This window comes from Lepus europaeus, chromosome 9 (assembly GCF_033115175.1).
Source record: "Lepus europaeus isolate LE1 chromosome 9, mLepTim1.pri, whole genome shotgun sequence".
NCBI lineage: Eukaryota > Metazoa > Chordata > Mammalia > Lagomorpha > Leporidae > Lepus > Lepus europaeus.
Genome location: NC_084835.1, coordinates 9,579,139 through 9,599,754, shown reverse-complemented (window position 1 = coordinate 9,599,754; position 20,616 = coordinate 9,579,139). Strand labels below are relative to the sequence as shown.

Below are 20,616 nucleotides of genomic sequence, written 5' to 3'. Positions count from 1 at the left end.
GGTAACATCTAGGATCCCAGAAGGGCGCTGTTTCGAGTCGGCTGCTGCACTTCCGATCCAGCTTCCTGCTAGCGCACCTGGGTGAGCAGTGGAAGATAACCCAAGTGCGTGGGTCCCTGCACCCACGCGGGAGACCTACATGAAGATCCAGGCTGCAGGCTTTGGCCTGGCCTAGACTCAGCCACTGGGGCCATGTGGGGAATGAGCCAGCAGACGGGAAGCTCTCTGCCTTTCCTCTCTCTGAAACTCCACTTTTCAGATAAATAATCTTTGAACAAAAAAACAAAGCACACACGGACATGTGTGTAGGTTTTCTGCAAATACTACAGCATTTCAGAGAAGGGAGTGAACATTCAGACTTCACCACCCACGGGACCATCCCCATGGACGTCAAGGGACGACTATGTTCCAACCCACGTATGTGCAACAGAAGGGTCCCTGCCTCAAAATATGGCCCTCACCTTACAACCCACGTCTGGAGACACTTGTGGCCTCGTGACAGCAGGCGCAGGACTGGTTCCATACGCACAGGCTGCATTAGCGTGTCACCCTGCACACCCCTCTCAGCCGTTTCTTCACCAACAAGTTCAACAGGACTAGAAAGACCAGTTCTCTGTAGTCGTCTAATGGTTACCACGTAGCCCAGCCACGCACTCCCAAGTACAGATCTGGGAAAAGGGCAGGCAGGCTCACAGAGAGAGCTGTACGGGAAGCGCTATTATTCATAGGAGCCCAGGAGAGCAAGCAACGCAAACGTCCATCAAGAGATCACTAGGCAACAAAACGGGGTCCATCGGCACGACAGAATCGTATTCACCAAAGAGTTCTGACCCCCCTTGGAAGCACTGAGCTAAGTGGGAGAAGCCCCCTGAAAGACCATGAATCCCACACAAGTCCATAGGGGCAGACAGGCCAGGAGATGGTGGGACAGGGGGACACGGGAGGGTGACTGCCAGCAGACAGGCCTGGGTAATAAAGACATGCCTGCACTAGCTACAGTGCGGGTGACAGCTGCACAACTCTGGGCGGATTGCATGGAGCTGTGCATCTCTATAAAGCTGTACAAATGCAGCAGGAGGCAGCGCACCCCCTCAGGCAGCATCACGGCCGCCACTGTGAGGTTCCTAGAAGGGCGGAGAGCAACGCGCTCCAGGGAACAAAGCATCCGGCAGGGGGGGAGCGGGGTCGTCCCTGGCTTCACAGAGGTGTCCTGTGCTGGGCCGGCGGACAAAGCAGAGGCAGGACTGCACTGGCTGCCCCCTTACCCGCAGTGTTCAGTGCCGACGCAACAGGCGGGGGGTGGGGAGGAGCGAGAAACCAGAGGCTGTACCACCACAGGTACGCACGGGGTGCCAGGCGGGAAATGCTAGACTCGCTTCACAAACACAGGTGCACAGAGGGCAAGTCATCTGCCCACAACTTCACTGCCTGGAAACAGAGCTCAGTGTGGCCAGCAAAGGGCCTGTAAGGTGGGCTGGCCCAGCCCCACGAGGAACACTGCCCACACCCACGAAACCCACAGGCAGGACGGGCTCAGCAGTCAGGGCTCTCGGTGCAAGCACTGGTTTCGACTTGACACCACCGCAGTGTCTTTTTTTTTTAAAGATGTACTTATTTGAAAAGCAGAGAGAGAGAAGACAGGAGATGAGAGAGATCTTCCATCCATTCCCAAATGGTTGCCACAGCCAGGTCTGGGCCAAGGCGGAAGCCAGGATCCAGGAACTCCACCCTGGTCTCCCCGATGGGTGGCAGGGCCCCAGGCGTCGAGGCCACCCTCCGCGGAATCGCTGGGACTCGAACTGGCACTCCAGTAAGTATGGGAAGCCAGGGTGACGACTGGAGGCTTGGCCCTCTCAGCCATGACGCCAGCCCCCACTGCCCGTTCTCTAGCAGAGAACCGAACAGGACAGATGAAGACACCAGCCTGGGAGTGGTGTTCGTGTACGTATGGTGGGCAGCGGCAAAGGCTGGCAACGTGGTACCAGCGGTTCAGCAGCCGCTTGAGGCCACGCCTCCTGTCCACGCCTCCTGTCGGAGCCCCGGGTTCAAGTCCTGGCTTCCTGCGAGTGTGCCCGGGTGGGGGTGGGGCGACAGGCGATGGCTCCAGTGCTCGGGTCCCTGCCCTCCCTGTGCGGGCGACCAGGGCGGATTCCCGGCTCCTGGCTTTGGCCTGGCTCAGATCTGGCCCGAGCGCTGCCACCATCTGGGACGTGAACCAGCGGATGCAAAGTCTCGGTCGCTCTGCCTGTCAAATAAGTCAACCTTAAAACAACAAGCCAGGCCGGCTCCTCACTCTTCCCTCCGGGGGAACGGCGGGGCGCCCAGCTGCGCGGCCGCCCCAGGGAACAGCTGGGCGCTGCACCTGCGGACGGCGGGCGAGGGCGGCGAGGCAGGCACACCTGCCCAGCGCTGGCCAGCCGCCGCCCGACCCCCACACCTGCCCAGCGCTGGCCAGCCGCAGCCCTCGGCCTCCTCCCGCCTTGGGGAGTCCCCCGCCCCGACCTCCAGCGGCCGCCGCTCCCCTCAGGCCGACGGCCGGGCGCACCGGGCAGCGCCAGCGCCGGACGAGGCGTCGGCGCCCCCAGGCTCGGGCAGAGCACTCGGCGCCCGGCAGCACGCGGAAGCCTGGCCCCCACACGGCCCTCGCCGGTCTGGCCCCCGGGCGCCCCCGCTCGCCCCGCTGACCGAGCCTCCTTCCCGCTCGCTCCCAGCTCGGGCCTCCTTACCTACCTCGGCCCCACGCGCTCGCCGTAACCTCGGCAACGCCGGCCGGGGCGCCAACACCGCTGCCGTAAAGCGGCGCGGCCGCAAAGCTAGCCGAGTGCGCAGCCGCAGAGCTCACGGGCGCGCCGGCCGGCTGTTGGCGGAGTGCGCCTGCGCAGGCCCGTAGGCGGGCCCCCTGTGCACCTGGCTGTCCTCCTCGCGTGCTCTCAACCCCGGGCGGCGCGAGTTCTGGTCGGGGAGGACACGGACAACCCCTCTGTGCAGAGGCTACGCTCCTTTCACTCCCCCTCACAAACCCATTTCACAGACGAGGCGCGCAGTCGCCTGTCCAGTGTCACCCAGTGACACCGTTAGTGACACAGGTCATGGAGCCGAGACCTAGAATCCTTGCCCCCCTCCCCCCCCAGGCGAGGGACCCCTGAGGCCACCAGACCTGGGGAAAAGGATCCCCTGAGGCCGGCCCTGAAGGCGGCCCCTGCTTTCTCCGGGTGCAGCGCGGCCCCGGGTGCACCTGTGGCCCCCCCACACACACACCTGTGCGCCCCGGCTGAACCCCTCAGGGTCGCAGCCACCTCCCTTGGCCCCAGAGGGGCTGTGAGTTGCCTGGCAGAGACCACAGCCGGGGTCTCCGCCTCCCGGCCTGGCACCCGACATCGCAGGATCTGGGATTCACTGGTTATGGGATTTCAGGTGACGTCACCCTGTCCACCCGGAGGGTTGGGAGCAAAGCCACTGAACAAGACATTCTTCCCCAGGATTTTCTCCTGGACGTACAATAATGTTTTAAACTTAAATTATTTGGTGTGACAAAGAGAAGTAGACTCTTCCATGCCCTGGTGCGCTCCCCAAATCCCGCCATAGCCAGGGCCGGGCCAGGCTGCGCCAGGGCTGGGAACACCATCTGGGCCTCCGCCGTGAGACTCAGCACTGGGCCATCGCTGCTGCCTCCCAGGTGCCTTAGTAGGAAGCCGGATCGCAAGCCGAGGGGGGACCAGTGCCAGGCCCTCCGAGGTGGGGCGCAGGGGTAACCACGCAGCTGCCGGCCCGGCTGTGCCACCAGGCTCGCCCCTCACCGTGCATTTGTAAATAGCCTTTTCTCATCATTTTTCAGGTTTTCCCCAATGCGGACAGGACCGTGTAGTAAGTGGTTTCCACAACCCCGCACCTTGGACATCTTGCGTCTTTAACTCAGTAGATGCTGTTGGCCCCCAGGCGAGCGGCCTGCAGCGCCGAGCAACAAGGAAATGCTGCATCGTGCGTGCATGGCACAGCTACATACACACGGCTCTATCAGGCAGTTGGCTGTCATTGTTCCAGATAGTTCCGTTCTGCAAACAGCCAATCAGTGAAGGCTGGGGGAGCAGAGAGCTGGGTCCCTGCGAACCTCCCGGCACAACGTTTGCATCAGCTGCCCAATGCACAACCTGGTTTTCTGTGTGTTTCTGTTTAAAGGTGCCTTACATAATCCCCGCGGACGTCCATCCTCTGTGATCGTGGCCGACCGCGCCGTAACCTCTCCGCGCGTTTCCTCCAGGCAGGCACTTTTCTCCCTAAGGAGTGCCCTGCATGGGGGCTGCCACACACGGCTCCTCCGGCTCCCACCAAAGCGTACATGTGTGAGCGCCGTGGCACGGCCCCGAGTGCGAGGAGCGCACGGATTCACGCTCTGGGCGCTGACCTCTCCTTTGCCACTTCCGCTGGGAGTGTGCATTTTGGGCAGTTCCGGTGCTTTGTGGCTCTGTGCATGCAGCGTGTGCAGTGTGTGCAGCGGCTGATGTGGACGTCCCGGAGGAACGTGAGCGAGAGCGTGGATTTGCAAATGCAGGATCTGAAAACAGAGGGTGGATCTGCAAACGCAGGATCTGAAAACACGTCGAACAAAATGGACAACAATGCCCCTTACTGTGAAACGCCACACACAGGTCCCACGTCATGTCTGCTATATGCTTCTGTTTGTAAAAAAAACACTGTTCATCTGGGACTCAGGTTCACCTGGCTGTCTTGTCTTTTTAGCCACCCTAGGGACAATTCGGGGGTGGTTTGCTGTGGGCCAGCCACTGTGCATCCGTGGTCTTATTTTAACTCAACGTAACAGGCCCGTGAGACTGGTGTTACCACCCCGCCTGCTCACGGGCTCAGAGCTACAGTGTACTAGAAGCAAGGTGAGGACCCGGGGTCTCAGGACCACCGGGCTGTATTAGTGCATCACACAGGCTACAGCAGGCAGCACTCAACACTGAAATACAAAAAAATGACCCACAGCAGGTGTTGGGGGGAGGCCAGGAGGGGCTGAAAGCCTGGGAGGCTTCCTGGAAGAGGTGGCCTGGGAGCTGAGCCTGGAAGGAGACTTAGCACACTGGAGGCCGGGAGGAGGCGGGCAGAGGGCAGTCAGGGCACAGGGCTGGCCTGCGTGTGAGGCTGGAATGGGGTTTGGGGTTCCGGAGCCAGGGAGGAGCCGGGCAAGAAGCCAAAGCCGCGATAAAGTCCGATAGGTAGGGCGTGGCCTGATTGTGGAGGCGCTTGAATTCCAGGCTTGGCTTCTGGACTTTACCCCGCAGACAATGGGGAGCCGCCGGCATTTCTGAGCAGGGCTGGGCAGCCCCGGCTGTCGCCCCATTGTTTTTCCCAGTCGGGCCGACCCCTGCAGTACCTCAGTGTGTCCACCAGATGGAGCCGATTCAGCAGGTTTAAATCACCCAGTCTGGTGGACACGGCTTCCTGGCCCTGAACACCGCCAGGGACCCCACTGGCCTCCGCGTGTTTGCTGCCAGCATCCTCAGCAGAAAATGCAAAGGCTGAGGCCCGCGCCGCGGCTCAATAGGCTAATCCTCCGCCTGCGGCGCCGGCACACCGGGTTCTAGTCCCGGTCGGATTCTATCCGGCTGCCCCTCTTCCAGTCCAGCTCTCTGCTGTGGCCAGGGAGTGCAGTGGAGGATGGCCCAAGTACTTGGGCCCTGCACCCGCATGGGAGACCAGGAGAAGCACCTGGCTCCTGGCTTCGGATCAGCGCAGTGTGCTGGCCACAGCGGCCATTGGAGGGTGAACCAAAGGCAAAGGAAGACCTTTCTCTCTGTCTCTCTCACTGTCCACTCTGCCTGTAAAAATTAAAAAAAGAAAAAGAAAATGCAAAGGCTGAGAAGCAAACCTCAAATCAGGGGCCTGGGCCAGAGTCGCTGTGCGGGGCAGAAAAACCGCAGCTGACCGCACAGCTTCGGAGGAGCAGGAGGTGCAGGTGGGCACCAGGTGTCCCGCGTGGAAGCGACGCCCAGCGGGAGTTTTACAGACCTGGAAACAGAGATTCTCTTTTAAAAATTAATTAATTCATTTAATTAATTCATTTGATAAGGCAGAGTTAGAGAGAGGAGAGAGAGAGAGAGGTCTTCCATCTGCTGGTTCACTCCCCAGTTGGCTGCAAGGGCTGGAGCTGCACTGATCCGAAGCCAGGAGCCAGGAGCTTCTTCCGGGTCTTCTACATGGGTGCAGGGGCCCAAGGACTTGGGCCATCTTCCACTGCTTTCCCAGGCCACAGCAGAGAGCTGGATCGGAAGTGGATCAGCCGGGACTCAAACCGGCACCCATGTGGGATACCGGCACTGCAGACCAGGGCTTTAACCCGCTGTGCCACAGCTCAGGCCCAATCTTAAGATTTTTTAAATTTATTTGAGAGGCAGAGTCACAGAGAGTGAGAGGGAGACACAGAGAGAGGTCTTCTACTTGCTGGTTCACTCTCCAGATGGCCACAACAGCTGCAGCTGAGCCGATCCAAAGTCAGGAGCTTCCTCCAGGTCTGCCCATGGGTATAGGGGCCCAAGGACTTGGGCCATCTTCTACTGCTTTCCCAGGCCATAGCAGAGAGCTGGATCGGAAGAGGAGCAGCCGGTACCAAAACCGTTGCTGCCATTTGGGCAGTGATCCAGCGGACGGAAGACCTCTCTCTGTGTGTCTCCTCCTCTCTCTGTAATTCTTTCAAGGAAAAAACATTTTTTTTTTTAGAAAGGGACAATGATCCTCTAGGCTATTTGCCTGTGAAACAGCACGTGGGCCACCGGGATGAGCCGAGGACAGTCCCGGGACGGACACGGAGAGCCGTACGGATCCTGCCCTTTGCACTGTTCCGGATGCTTTTCCAAAGCAGACTCAGTTCTCTGCAGCGGCTCTGGGAGCGAGGCGATCTCACACCCATTTCACAGGTCAGGAAACTGAGTCGGAGAGTCAGCCCCAGAGGGGAGACGGGGGTGCCCGCTTCTGCCCCGTGGCCTCCCACCGACCTCTGCGGAAAATGCGTGTTATGAGGGAAGCCTCATTGATTTCACGAATGTTTGGAGCCCCCTGGTGTTCTACGTGTGGGTCAGTTTCCCACAGAAATCTGGGCATCTACACCCACACACACACAAAGATGTTCATCCAGGCATGGCGGTTTGTAATTTTAAAAAATCAAACAAATGTCCCTCCCTAGAGGAATGACTATGTCACAGTGGGACATCATGCATTAGATAAGAGAACGAGCTGACATACATATACCAATAAGTTAATTACATACACAGACATAAGTCAACATCAGCAGATTTCCAAAACATACATTTGGTGGCAAAGACACCATGGAGAAAAAACACGAGGTGAACACGGCAACACCACTTATGCACATCAAACACAAAACCATACCAAGTCCCAGTGCACACGCGGGTATGCTAAACCATTTAAAAAATAACAGGGCGGCCTGCGGCCGGTGCTGTGGCGGAATACAACACCGCATCCCCTACGGGCGACAGCTCAGGTGCCGGCTGCTCCGCCTCCGATCCAGCTCCCTGCCAAGGCACCTGGGGAAGCAGTGCAAGACAGCCCGAGTGCTTGGGCCCCTGCACCCACGTGGGAGACCCGGATGGAAATCCTGGTGTCTGGCTTTGATCTGCCCCGGCTCAGTGGTTATGGCCATTTGGGGAGTGAACCGGGGATGGAAGACCTCTCTCTCTCTCTCTCTCTCTCTCTCCCTCCCTCTTTGACTTTCAAACAAATAAATAAATAACTTAGAATATATTACTAGAAGCAAATGTAGGTGGTGTGACTGTAGGTTTGTAAACTATCTGGTGTACTTACTTGTATACTTTAGTATTTGCACTAAAAGGTGCTTCCAGCAAACAAACACAGAGCTAGAAAATGAGAAAGCCAGAGTGTTCTCCTGTTTGGGACCAACTGTGTGGAGCTGGCCATCACCAGGTCTCTGGGAGGCCTGAGCGGGCCTGGGAGAAGGGGGTGGAGGACATGGCCTCAATCGGATTCATTTTGGGGCGGCGGGGTGCCAGGGGTGGGGCTCCACTGGCCACTGGCCAGTGTCTCCAGGCTGAGTGTGCAGAGCGGCCTGAGACTGGGGTCCCTGTCCGCCAGTGGTGCTAGGTGACAGGCGTGGGCTCGGGAGTCTCTCCAAGGAGGATAGAGAACCCGGTGTGTGTGTGTGTGTGTGTGTGCGCATGTCCATGTATGTGTCTATGTGTATATGCTTATGCGTGTTTATGTGTGCATGCTTGTCTATGCATATGTGTTGTGTATGCATGTTTGTATATATGTGTTTGTGTTGTGTCTGTGTGCATATATGCTTGTTGTATGTGTGCATATGTGCTTGTGCGCACGTTTGTGTATGTGTGTACGTTTGCGTGTGCATGTGTGTTTGTGTGTGTTTGTGTGTGTGTGCGTGCAGGGCCTGCACATGTGGCTTCCTCCCATGAGCAGGTGGCAGCCGTGGCTGCCCTCTCAGGCTTCTCTCCTGCTTCTCCTGTCAGAGCCCGTCACAGAGGCCAGCCCCTGTGTCCTCGCCGGCCACGCCCACTCCAGAGGACAAGGGCAAGTCTCCCTTAGTCTTTCGTGTCCCCCGGGGCTGTGGAGAGCAGCTGTGGAATGGGCTCTCTGTACACAAATTCTTGTCGGTGCAGACGGAGCCTGGAGTCCTGCGCTCTGCCCGGCTCATTCCCCACTCTGATCCTCAGCATTCCCCAGTCAATGCTTGTGTTTGCCCCACTGTGAAGATGGGGCGAGTGGAAGTCAGAGAAGCCAAGGGATGTACCCAAGGTAGCCCAGCCGGGAAGTGGCACGGGTGGGATTTGAACCCTGGTCCTTCCGCCTCTGTTGATGCTGTCTGGACCTAGCAGGTTTCACAGTCTCATCTCCTGCCTAGGAGCTGCTGAGGCTGTTTCGTGTTTTATTCTCTAACAGCATAAAAACCTTTGTTCCAAGTTGCTTTTATCTTATGTGTGGCCCTCTGAGGTTTCTGGGTTTGGGATGATACTTTTCCTTGGTGGCTCAAAAAACCATGGGGTCTACTCTGAGGCCGGAGGAGAGAAGAGGGCGAGATGGCGGGAACCTGGCCTTCCTGCCCGCCCGGGTGCATCCGCCTGGGATGTCCAGGGCCCAGAATTCCAGCAAACCAGGAATAATGCCGCAGTCATCAACTTTGAAACCAAAACTCAGCAAAGACCTGTACTTGCTGCCAGAAAGCAAACAGCCTTTTCTTTTTCTTTCTCGTGTTTTCACCCAAACAAAACATCCTCTTATGAAATATGTCCAATTTGCAATATTTACTTTCCCTTTATTTAATAACAGGAAGGGGTTTGCTGGACTTTTGTTGATTTTTGCATTTCTTATTAAAATTCTTAAGGGGGTTTTGGGGGAACTTAATCAGCAAAAAAAGGAAGAGGAAAAGAGACTCCTCTACATTCCACAAGACTTATTAATGGGGGAAGCTGGCTGTTTGTTTAAGACATTTGCTGATGGGAGGCGGCGCTACCACGTGTCCCTTCCCCACTCCTGTCTCAGCTTCCGTCCCGGCTGTCTGCACGGCGGCTCCGCGCCCCGAGTGCCCAGCTTGCTGCTGAAGAAGCTGACGCACGCAGAACGCCCGGCACGGTCGCTGCGCCCACCGGCCCGGTGCAGCCCCACGCAGCCCTGGCCGGGCAGGCGCAGAGGCTGAAGCTCGGAGGCCTGAAGCCCCTTGTCCAGGCTCCCTTTTCCTATGTCTCACGGTCCTGGGGACGGGAGGAAAGGATGCCCGCACTTAGGGGCCCCACAGCCTGTCCTCGCGGCCCAGAGGGACAAGGTGACTTGTTGAAGTCACCCAGCTGACGGACAGCAGGGCTGGGGCCGGAGCTGGGCTCTGCCACGTGCCCGTTCGTGTTGCTTTGCCACATGGCCTCGCGGGAGGCCCGGGGCTCCCTGTCCCAGAACGCACCCCTTGCCCCAGAGGTTAAAATCCCTCTCCCTGAAACTTCCTTGCTTCCAGAACTAGACTGTGACGGCTCCTGCTGGGACTTCGCTTCTTAAGAAATGCAACTCTTTAAAAATATTATTTATTAATTTTTGTTTGAAGGGCAGATGGAGACTGAGATTGCTGGTGCACTCCCCAGATGCTCACTACCTCCAGGAGCCTGGATCTGTGTCTCCCACGCAGGTGGGTGGGAGTGGCCCAGACATTTGCTGCTTCCCGGGTGCACAGGGGCAGGAAGCTGAGACGGAAAATGCCGCCAGGGGGCTGGCACTGTGGCCTAGAAGGTTAAGCCTCTGTCTGCAGTGCTGGCATCCCATATGGGTGCCGGTTCGAGACCCGGCTGCTCCACTTCCATTCCAGCTCTCTGCTATGGCCTGGGAAAGCAGAGAAGAATGGCCTAAGCCCTTGGACCCCTTGGACCCATGTGGGAGATCTGGAAGAAGCTCTTGGCTCCCAGCTTCAGCTGTTACAATCATCTGGGAGTGAACCAGCGGATGGAAGCTCCCTCTCCCTCTCTCTCTCTTTCTCTGCCTCTCCTCTGTAACTCTTTCAAATAAATAAATAAATCCAGGCACTGTGGCCACAGGGAGGGGCTGCTGCACTTTCCAGGGGAGAGATCCCCCCCCCAGACCCTGCCCACTTACAATGGGCTCCAAGAACCATCCCAGACCCCTCACCCACCGGAGCCCCTCCCTCTGGTCCCTGTCACTCTTCCTGGGTGCTCTCCAGGGTCTGGGGGCCGGGAGCCCATGAGGGGCAAGGAAGAGGCCTGGCTCCCACTCTGGAGAAGACCCAGGGTATTGCGTTGCCCTGTTCGGCACCTCCGGCACAGCAGGGACCCCAGAAGGCATCAGCTGCCTTGCTGAGCGCCCAGGAGAGGGAGACAGCGCCAGGAGGCAGAGGAGTTGGGGAGGGGGCTGCTCGGGGAGTGTTCCAGGCCCTGACCCAGAAAGGCCCCTCCCAGAGAGCACCCCCAGAGTTAGAGAGAGAAAGCGAGTGAGAGCGAGCGAGCTTCCATCTGCTGGTTCACTCCCCAGACAGCTGCAACAGCTAGAGCTGGGCTGATCCAAAGCCAGGAGCCAGGAGCTTCCTCCCGGGTCTCCCGCGTGGGTGCAAGGGCCCAAGCACTTGGGTTGTCCTCCAGTGCTTTCCCATGCTATTAGCAGGGAGCAGGACTGAAAGTGGAGCAGTCCGGACTCGAACCGGTGCTCAAATGGGATGCTAGGTCGCAGGCGCTGTCAGTGCCACAGCGCCAGCCTGCATTCTTTATTATTATTTTTTTTTCCAGCACTGTTCCTAGAAAAAGCCGGGTCCATGGGACAGGACCTGGGGGAGAGCAAGGGGCAGGGGGAGGGCGTCCCACACCCAGGATTCAGGGATCCCCCCACTCCGAGTGGGGAGGGAGGGGCGGTCTCTCTTTCCTGATGTCATTCAACTCTGGCCTCCCAGGAGCAGCCCCGCCCTCTTCCCCCGTCCCAGGTCCCAGTCTGGCTTTGTGCAGAGGGCGCCCACAGGGAGCCGAAGCGTTGGCTGCAGGACGCCTGTCCCCCGCCCCTTTGGCAGTTGCGTTTCTCGTTGTAAATTAGTAAATTGGGAACAGACGATTCACAGAACAAGCAATACAAATGACTAAGAAACAAGTGAGAAAAAAAAAAGTCCATCCTTACCAGGATTCAGAGAAACATAAATTCAAACCAAAACCGAGAGGCCGCTTCCAGCTTCTTCAGTCCCACAGGGTGTCTTGGTTCACGTTCGCACCTTCTGCGGGGAGCGGGCGGTGCTAGGGGCGCGGGGGCGGGGCGGGGGCCGCGTTGCTCCCGTAGCCACTGCCGGATGCCTTTTCACCTCATCCGCCCAGAGGAGGGGCTGCAGGGGGTCTCTTCAAACATCTGTTCGAGAAGGTTCACTAAGTGCCAGGATTTGGGGGAAGGGAGCCCGAGTAGAAATCCTATCCCAAAGGCTGGTGGTTTGAGACCCGGGGGGAGGCGGGAAGAGGAGAGGTGGGGGGAGAAGGGTGGGCTCAGGGTCCCCCCACTGCAGACTCCAGCCCTGTGCCCCAGCTGAGGCTCCGGTGCCTGCGCTGGAAACCAGGAGCCCTGGTCTTCGGCTCAGGCCCACCCCGAGAGATGGGTACAACTGGTCTGGGGTGGGCCTGGCAAATCAGACCCTGGGTACAGGGGGTGGCCAGCAGCCCAGGCTTCAGGGGCTGCGGGCCTGGCTGGAGGGCTGCCTTGGCCACCGGCCACGGCCCTAAGACCTTCTGAAATCGATTAATTACTTGTTAGCTGACCGATAATAACTGGGGATGTCCGTGGGCCAGGTGCTGATGGAGCAGGAACTGGAGCTACCGAGCGCTTGCCACCTGCCAGGGACCGCGCACATGGTGATGAGTGTCTCGGGGTGGCTTTGGTCCCCCCATTCCACAGGTGATGAGGCCCACAGATGCACCTGTGCAAGCTCCCCTGCTCCTACCTCCAAGAGCGAATGCTCTCCCTTCTCTGGCTCGGCCGTGCTCATGGCCAGTGACAGGGTCCTGCAGCCGGGCCAGCCTCTCTGCCCTGGCTCGGGTACAAACATTCCGGGGGCGTTGGTCATCCTGTGGGTTCCGTGGGAAGCTGTCATTCATCTGATCAGTATCGCAGGCAAGGAGCAAAACAAACAGGAAACTGCATCCGTTACAAATCTCAGATCAAGCCAGACCGATCAAATAGAATTCGGTCGAACTTTTTTTAAAAGTGCGCTTAACAAATTCCCTTCTCCCCGTACCTGGGTGCTGCCGATGACAGCCTGTTCTGACAGCAAGAAGAGTGAGAGGGCCGGCGCCGTGGCTCACTAGGCTAATCCTCTGCCTGCAGCGCCGGCACACCGGGTTCTAGTCCCGGTCGGGGCGCCGGATTCTGTCCCAGTTGCCCCTCTTCCAGTCTAGCTCTCTGCTGTGGCCCGGGAGTGCAGTGGAGGATGGCCCAAGTGCTTGGGCCCTGCACCCCATGGGAGACCAGGAGAAGCACCCGGCTCCTGCCTTCGGATCAGCACGGCAGCCATTGGAGGGTGAACCAACGGTAAAGGAAGACCTTTCTCTCTGTCTCTCTCTCTCACTGTCCACTTTGCCTGTCAAAAACAAAACAAAACAAAACAAAACAAAAAAAAAAACACAAAAGAAGAGAGAGAATCACCGGCGGCTGCTGCCTCTGCCCATGGTCGCTCTCCAGAGTCCATCGGTGACGACCCCGAGTGGGGTCGGGGTGAGGTGCACAGCCTTGGCCTGCCGGACCCTGGCTTGGTAAAGAGCAGTGAACACCAGGCCTCTGGTGAGCGGGTCTCTGCCGCGGGGAGCCAGGTGTGGCTGAGGGCTGGGTAAGACCCAGCAAGGAGGGGCAGCCGCCACACGTGGCTGTGTGGCCCGCACCATGTTGTTTAATCCCCAGAGTGAGGCCATACCAGGACATTCGGCTTGATTCCACCAACCTGTGGGGAAAGACTTGCACCTGCTGGGAACGTGGGCCGACTTCTCCCTTGCCCTGCCCTGCTCTGTGTGGGCGACTACCAGGAACAGGCGCTCAGCCTGTGTTCTGTGTTGAACGGGAGCTGGGAGCTTTCTGAAGTCCGGGAGACTCTGTGCAAACACTGTGCCGGTTCCCATGAGGGACTCCGGTTGCTTTGCATTTTGGTATCTTGGGAACGGGGTATGTTGGGGGGACTGCTAGAACCAATCCCCTGGAGACACCTAGGGACTTCTGCGTCCCCCCACTTTCCCAGTGAACGACTGATACTCCGAGGGGAAAACCCCTTGGCCCAGGTGAACTCTGAAGCAGGCTCTGGAGCCAGAGCCCCGGCTCCTCAATCTTCCCCTCCTCCCTCTCCCTACCCCCCTCCTTTCCCTCCCCCTCCTCCAGCGAGGGCCAGTTTTCAGCACACACTTTGTCTTCCTGTACCGGGGTTTCTCTATTTCTCACCAGCCTGTTGGTACAGATGAGTCACTGCCAAGACTCCAGTGCATTTACTGGCTCAGCCCCACCCCCACGTGGCTCACCCTGGTCCCCCCTCCCCTGCCACCTGCGAAGCTGGGGTCCCCAGGGCTATCTAGGGCTTCCTTTACCTCCTCGACCCCACCTACTAAAGTTCACTGCCCAAGCAGGCAGCTGGAGGTCCCACACCCTCTGTGCCAGGTGTGGCTCCTTTGAGAAGCCTCTTGCCCAGCAGAGGGGAGCCCACTCTAGGGGCCACTGCAGTGACGTCTGTCATTGCACCCCGAAAGCCTTGGTCTGCAGCCAGGTGTAAGACGAGGGGTCAGCTCCGTTCTGCCCACACCCCCGGCAGTGACCCAGGATGACCCAGTGAGCCAAGGGCCCTAAGGAACAGAATCTGCTCTGACCCTGGATAAGGCACCCCTGCACCCCAATGTGTGGAGACGGGGAGGGTGGTCAGTGGTGCCACGAGGCCTGTGTTGTGGGAAGGACTGTCCCTGGCTGGGGAGAGCCAGAGCTGTCCCACGCGCTGGTGACAGAGGGTTCTGGGCTCAGAGGGTCACCAGTAAGAGCCCCAGAATCCCCACTATGGTCAGCTGGGGCTGGGACCAGTTTTGAAACTGCTGAGGCTCAGAGAGGCAAGGTCCCTGGCCTGAGGCCACCCAGCTAGCAAGGGCTGGGAGCCCGTAGCACTGGGTCTGATCCGAGGGGCCCCTATGCCCATGGCCTGGGCTGTAAATCCTGGCGTTGGAAAGCCAGCTCTGCTCTGACACTGCACAGCCCCGTCCCTTCCGACGTGCCATGTCGCAGGCGAGCATCACACACCACTTCGCCGTCTGCACAGGCAGCCGCCGTGAGAGTTCCTGGAGCCCTCCCGTTCACAGGGGGAGCAGCTGGGCTGCTGCTCAGGGCCGCTCCGCCCTTTGCAGCTTTCAGAAACCTGGGGAGCCCGGAGCGCTGTTCCCACCAGGCCTCGGCGTATGGTGGCGTTTGTCACCTACATGCACAGTCACCCAGCGGCCCCAGCGGCCCCTCGCCCTGAGCACACGGGGCAGACGCTTGATCTTTGTCAGGAAGGAAGGAAAGCTGAGCCCTGTCAGGGATGCAGCAGCTGGGAGAGGTTTTGCGTGTTGTCGTCACAAAACAGCGACAAGTGCTGGGGACGAGTTGACCACGCCCTATGTAATGATCACTAATCAGATGGCGTCTCCCACGGCCTAGTCCAGGTGCACCCTGCCCGTTCACATATAAGTCAGCCCCGTCGGCCCTCGTGGTGTCGTCTCTGAACACCCACGGAAGAGCCGGGCACAGCAGCTTCCAGAAGCACTTGCCCACGTTGCGGCCTTGTCCTGCCAACACTGGGCCTCTGGGTCCGTGCCTGGGCTCAAGGGTGGACACGGCAAGCCAGGCAGGTCTGGGAAAGAGCAGATTCCTGCGTGGCCCAACTTGGGGGCTGTGGAAACACACCCAGCCAGAGGACAGATGTCAGCCGACCTTTCAGTCGCCAACAGCCAAACGCGACCCAGCATCCCAGCTGCAGGGGCCCCTCTGGCCATGGGAGAGCCGGGGCGGGGCTGAATCAAGGTCATGACCACCACCATGGCAGAGGGCATTTCAGAAACTTCGTGGAAAGATGGAATTAAATATATGTGTATTCCAGCACAGAAAACAATTGCATTATAAGTAGAAAATGCATATCATGGAGAAACGAGGTATGGATTCAACATTGGCTTTTTGCACCAAAACAAGCTCGAGACTTCTGTTTTCCATGAACTTTTTGAAGTTCCCTTGTATTTTTTCATTTTTTTTTCTTAATGTTTGACAGGCAGAGTGGACAGTGAGAGAGAGAGACAGAGAGAAAGGTCTTCCTTTTTGCCGTTGGTTCACCCTCCAATGGCTGCCACGGCCGGCGCACTGCGCTGATCCGAAGCCAGGAGCCAGGTGCTTCTCCTGGTCTCCCATGGGGTACAGGGCCCAAGCACTTGGGCCATCCTCCACTGCACTCCTGGGCCATAGCAGAGAGCTGGCCTGGAAGAGGGGCAACAAGGTGCCCCAACCGGGACTAGAACCCGGTGTGCTGGCGCCGCAAGGCGGAGGATTAGCCTGTTGAGCACAGCGCCAGCGTATTTTTTCATTTTTTAAAAAAATTAAATTTTTTTTTTTTGACAGGCAGAATGGATAGTGAGAGAGAGAGACAGAGAGAAAGGTCTTCCTTTTTGCCGTTGGTTCACCCTCCAATGGCCGCTGCGGCCAGCGCATCGTGCTGATCTGAAGCCAGGAGCCAGGTGCTTCTCCTGGTCTCCCATGTGGGTGCAGGGCCCAAGGACTTTGGCCATCCTCCACTGCCTTCCCGGGCCATAGCAGAGAGCTGGCCTGGAAGAGGGGCAACTGGGATAGAACCCGGCGCCCCGACCGGGACTAGAACCTGGGGTGCTAGAGCCACAAGGTGGAGGATTAGCCTGTTAAGCTATGGCGCTGGCCAAAAAAATTAATTTTGAGTTACAGAGAGAGAGACAGAGAGAGAGAGAGAGAGAGAGAGAGAATCTTCCCTCCATTGGTTCACTTCTCTGATGGCTACAATGGCCAAGGCTGGGCCAAACTGAAGCCAGGAGCCAGGAGCTTCTTCCAAGTCTCCCACATGGGCACAGGGGCCCAAGCATTAGGGCCATCTTGCACTGCTTTTCCCAAGCCATGAGCAGAAAGCTGGATTGGAAGTGGAGCAGCTGGGACTTGAACTGGCACCCATATGGGGTGCTGGCACCCATATGCCTTTACCCACTGTGCCGCAGCGCGGCTCCATATTTTAGTATAAAACTGTTGTTGAGATACACTTCACCAGCAGTTCACTTTGTTAAGCGTGTGACTGGGTGGATTTACTGTGCTGAGAGCTTTGCCACCATCACCACAACCCTCTGGGAACACTTCCGGGGCCTTGGAGGGGGTCCCAGACCCCAGGTGCTCCTCCAACCCCCACTCTCGTCTTCAGCAGCCCCAATCTGCTCTCCACCTGCGGGTGTGCCTATTCTGAGCACTCCATGCACAGGGGCTCCTACGGGATTTGTTCTTCTGCACCTGCTTCGTTCACTTAACGTTTCTGAAGGTCATTCGTGCTGTCGCCGGGGTCGGAACCTCTCTCCTTTTTCTGGATGAATTATATTCCACTGCACGGCCACACCACCCTGCTTGCTCATTCACCAGCTGGTCCCAGTTTCAGCTCCTGTGGACGTCTGTTTGCAGTCTTGGTGGGAGTGTGCATTCTCCCTTCACCTCTGACTGCAGCCTGGGAGAGCATGGCTGTGCGCAACACTGTCACGAATTGTCAAAGTGTGTTCCTAAGAGGCTGTGCCAGGTTGCACCATGTCTGGGTCAGGCCCCACGGGCCGGCCTGGAGACATGAGGTTGTCAGGAGGTTTTTGTTTGAGCTTCTTGGCTGCACTTACCTGTCCAGTGCGCTCTGGACCTCGACTCCCCACATCTGGTACACAGGAGGACAAGACGGTGCCAAGCGTGGAGGAGCCCCAAGTGGGCATCTGGGGGCCTCAGTCCCCACACTGGCCTCAGCTTCAAGGCCGTCTCTGTTCTCTCTGCAGATAGAGAAGAGCAGGTGTCGGCGTGGAAAACTCAGGCGGCAGGGAAGGGCGCGGGGTGGGGTGCGGGCGGGCGGGCGGCGGGCAGTGGCCAGGGAGCTCACTTAGCCGCTGGCGAGGTGGCTGGCTTTGTTATTTCAGCAGCTGCACTCTCCTGACTGCTAGGCCCTTATTTCCTTTCATGAGAGAGCCCGTGTAAGGCGACTGTAGGGTTCCTAGGAAGTGTTCCAGACAGACCTCTCCCAGACAGACCGACGTCCAAGGAGCCCGCGGGAGTGGGGGTGGGGTGAGGGGACACACATCCTCTTTCCTGCGCCGGACCTGACTTGGGGGATGGCAAAAACCAGTTTGGCCTCTGCTACTTTCCCTCTACATAAGTGTATTATTTACAAAATATCTCTATCGCCTGGAAAATCTCTCCCCCAGAAGGAATTAAACAGTTACACATTAAGACCTTTAAAATGCAGGCATGCAGCGGCTGGCCTCCGTGCACCGGCCACAGAGCGGATTCGGTAAGAAAATCAGGTTCCTGGGACCGAAAGGTGTTCACCGATGCCCGGTTGTAAGTCCGGGCACCACCAGGGCGCCCGTCACCCGCCACACTCACACGGCCACCATCTCGGTGAGGAAGGGGTGCAGGTCTGGAGTAAAGCACTCGGGAACGGACGGCAGACGGATGCCAGGGACGGTTGCACGGCGCTTTTCACACCCACGATCTCACCGGCCTGCAAGGTGAGCTACTCGCCCACTTCACAGACCAGCAGGCTGAGGCCGAGGCAGCTCCGGTGATGTGCCTGCAGCTCTCTCCCAGCTGCCCGCGCCTGGCCTGGGCTTGACGGACATCCTGGCCACAAAATGCAGGGAGGTCCCAAAGATTCTGAAGCGAGGACCGGAGAGACTGGGTCCCTGCCAGAGCCTGTGGGAAGGCTGGGTCAGGACGTCTGTGCCCGGCTCGCGGACACCGCCTCCTGCCCTGTCTCTGGGGGCCTCTGTGCCGTGCTCCGTCCCTTGAGCGGAGCACTGGAGCTCCCGTGGGGCTCACACTCAATTCCCAGCCTCTTGAGCTCGTGGTCCAGGTAGACGAGGTGGTGTGACGGGCGCTCAGACAGATGGACAGGGCCCTCAGGGAGTAGGGAGGAAAGAATAACTCTCCCAAAGATGGTCTGAGGCTGGCTTCCCAGGAAAGCGGACATCCGAGTGGGGCCTTGAAGGATGAGTAGGAGTTCGTTGGAGGATAACAGAAGCAACAACCTGCCAGTCAGAAGGTGTGTGAGAGGCATGGAGATGTGAGACCACGGCAGGTCTGGAAGCTGCGGGTCCTCGAACGAGTTGGGAGCACAGCACCGGGTGGGAAAGGAGGTGTGGGGAGGCTGGCCAGTCGGGCCGGGCCCCAGAGAGCTGCCAGGGCCAGGGAGTTCAGGCCAAGCAAGGGAGTTCTGGCCTGAACCAGGGACAGGTCTGGAGCAGGGGAGTGACTTGGCCAGGGCGTGTCCCGGGGACACCACTCAGCCTCCGGGCAGGGGAATGATGGAAGGAGGTGGGCTGGGCGTGGCCACACGAGGCCCCCAGCCAGTGCCAGGCGTGGTCCCTGGCGCGTGCCACGAGGCGGGGACGGGAAGGCGGCTGGCGGTGCTTCCGGATAAGTGAGGGTCTGCTGGCTGCCTCCTCCCCCCCGGGAGCCGTGGGGACCCTGCAGCTCCCACTCTCAGGCCTCGCTCCAGCTACGTGGGCGCGAAGCCCCCACAACCCAGTGCCCCGACGGCCACGCGAGGCTCTGCTTATGCCCCCTTGCTTTTTCCAAAGGGGAAACTGAGGTCCCGGCTCCCGGCATCAGAAAAAACAGAGTCTCGGGGGCCCGGCTCACGCTTCCGGGCTGCTTCTCCCGGAGCGGCCGGAGAGTGGGCACCGTGTCCCGCGCTGGCCCCCGCCCTCATGGCACGCAGCACGGCTGCTCCCATTTTGCAGACTCGGCCCAGGACCCCGCGCGCTGGCAGCCTTGGTCCCCGTGGGGACCGCCGTGCTCCCCTCCCCGCCACGGCAAGCGACTCGCAAAACGCCAGCAGCAGAACACGCGGGACGGGCAGGCACGCCACACGGCCCTGGGGCTTCTTCGTGATTAAATACAGAACGCCAAAAAGACATTTCTCCTCGACCCCGGGCAGCAGAGGAAGGCCGCCCGTCCACCCCGCGAGCACCCACTTCCTGCGCACCCAGTTGCGAGGGGCCCGGCTCTCCCGGCTCCCCCCCTCCGCCAGCCCCAGGTACTGGGTTTGTTTTACGGATGGGTCTGCCGTGAGTCAACGTGATGTTTCCTGTGAGGACATTATTTCCCTGCATTGTCTGCAGCGTGTGCGGCTCAGCACGTATTCCTCATCACCACGGGACGGCAGGACGCTCCCAGGGGGTGGGGGGCCCGGCCAGGCGTGCCGTGTCCCCGTGGCGGGGCGATGGGGGGGTGGCTCGTGGGCGGAGGCCACGTAAAGCAGAGGACTCCCTGGGGGCTGTGGCCACGGCAGGCTGCTCTACTCTGTCTCTCTCGGCCCCTGGGATGTGCAGCTGGGGAAATGCAGCCACGCTGGCACAGCCAGTGGGGAGACACAACGTGCAGCAATAAGGCAGGGTCTTCAGCTGGTCCTGAGTTAGAATCCTGACACTGCCACTTGCCACCGGGTAAGTCAGCTGCTGCCGTCGCCAGAGGGGCTGACGACATCCTCGTCACAGACTACGGTGAGCACCGGATCAGAGAACAGCGCGCGTGCAGCTGTCACCCCGAGAGGATTCGCTCGGGCCCCGTTTCCTCTCAAACAGGAGTCGGAGCTGGGGCTTGCAGGCGAAAGCAACACCATAAATGTGCCTCCCATGAAGCCTGCTCAGAGAATCCTCCTTTGCTCAAAGCCACTGGGATCCGGAAGGTTCCGGAACACACAGGAACTCACCCCGGTGGGGAGAGACGGCTGTGAGCAGGAGTCAGCAGCTGAGCCGGGAGTTTTAAAAGAAGCAGCCTGCTGCCAGCAGGGTCCTTCTCCCTCTCTGCCCGCCGCCCCGAGCCCCTCCCGGTGGCCTGGTGCTGGGGCCTCTGGGTTTACAG

The 20,616-nt window shown here is 59.1% G+C and overlaps 1 protein-coding gene across 3 annotated transcripts in view; it reads right to left on the bottom strand.

Annotated features, from left to right (window-relative positions):
- TSEN2 (tRNA splicing endonuclease subunit 2) overlaps positions 1 to 2,795 on the bottom strand; it is a 36,415-nt gene extending 33,620 nt beyond the window's left edge. The window contains exon 1 of one of the 3 annotated variants that reach the window (XM_062200469.1): positions 2,731 to 2,795. The gene's annotated coding sequence lies outside the window, so the exon portion shown is untranslated. Of the gene's footprint in view, positions 1 to 461; positions 1,027 to 2,726 lie in introns of those variants that run through there. The other 2 variants (XM_062200471.1, XM_062200470.1) reach the window with 2 other exon arrangements.
- Between the last annotated feature and the right edge of the window lie 17,821 nt (positions 2,796 to 20,616).